General features: G+C 40.6%; 1 non-coding gene across 1 annotated transcript; it reads right to left on the reverse strand.

The window, feature by feature from the left end:
- Positions 1-320: 320 nt before the first annotated feature.
- LOC138460427 (U5 spliceosomal RNA) lies at positions 321-436 on the reverse strand. The gene has a single exon (XR_011263138.1). It is a non-coding gene; the product is annotated as a U5 spliceosomal RNA (small nuclear RNA).
- Positions 437-1,064: the final 628 nt, after the last annotated feature.

Genomic DNA, 1,064 nt, shown 5'->3' on the forward strand with positions numbered 1-1,064 from the left:
CTCCCACTAGGTCCGGGAAAGGTTGCTTCTGTAACATGAGAGCCATGCCTTTGCACCCACCACTGACCTCTGCATAAGTCTATAGGGATGGTACTGTTGCTACATGCTGATTCTTCTGGGCCATTCCGACAATTGCTAGCCTCTGTTTCTTTCTTTTAAAAAAGTGCATCCCCGTCTCTCCACCTGATGAAGGTATCACTGAAGTAGGAGGGCAAAGACCTTGCCCCTCCCCATCTTTCCTCCTTTCGTTACTGCACTGGGTAAGTTCCACTTCTCATTCTTTTTTTTTTCTTTTTTCTTTTTTTTTAACCAGCATAGGTAACCCTGCACGTGGCTGGGCTTCAAAAAATTGAGTGAAACTCTTTAATGTTCCTCTCCACGGAAATCTTTAGTAAAAGGCGAAAGATTTATTCGGTTTAAAGAGAAACCAAATTCTCACTTCTCATTCTTTATCACAGTTTGTCTGATAATAAACGATTTGTGTCTGTTCCAGTGTTCCCAATGTTTACTGTAGAGTTAAATATGATGCTTAATTTGAACATCTTTCTTCAATAATATGTATTAACTGCTTTATGCAAACAGTATGTACATTAGTTTTCATGTGTCAGTGCACAGCGTAATTGTACTCCCCAAACTCAACCGATCACTGGTGTTGCACACCCAAAAGCTTGTGCATATGAGTGTGTAGCCAATGCACGAGGGATCAGGGATACCCAACCCTTGTTTCTGACTAGTTGAACATAATTTACATCACACTGCATTGTATACTATCTGACAACTAGAAACAGAATAAGAAATACTGAACCATGAGATATTTCACACATTGTAATTCCCAAGCTCCTGTTTTTGGTCTCGCCTGTGTGAGCGTTAGCTCCCTGACAGAGCTTTTGAAGATACACATTAGAGGGATTCTGGTGTCAATCTACTACTCTGCAATGCAGAAAGAGTGCATGCTGGTGATTTTGCTCAACTCAACAGAAATTGAGATGAACAAAAGAAAATAATGTCTTGGAGGGACAAGAGATACACCTGCATATTCCCCAAAAGTGTTATGTGTAGAACCA

The sequence above is a fragment of the Ambystoma mexicanum genome, chromosome 4p (genome assembly GCF_040938575.1).
Source record: "Ambystoma mexicanum isolate Mex_15411 chromosome 4p, UKY_AmexF1_1, whole genome shotgun sequence".
NCBI classification, from domain to species: Eukaryota; Metazoa; Chordata; class Amphibia; order Caudata; family Ambystomatidae; genus Ambystoma; species Ambystoma mexicanum.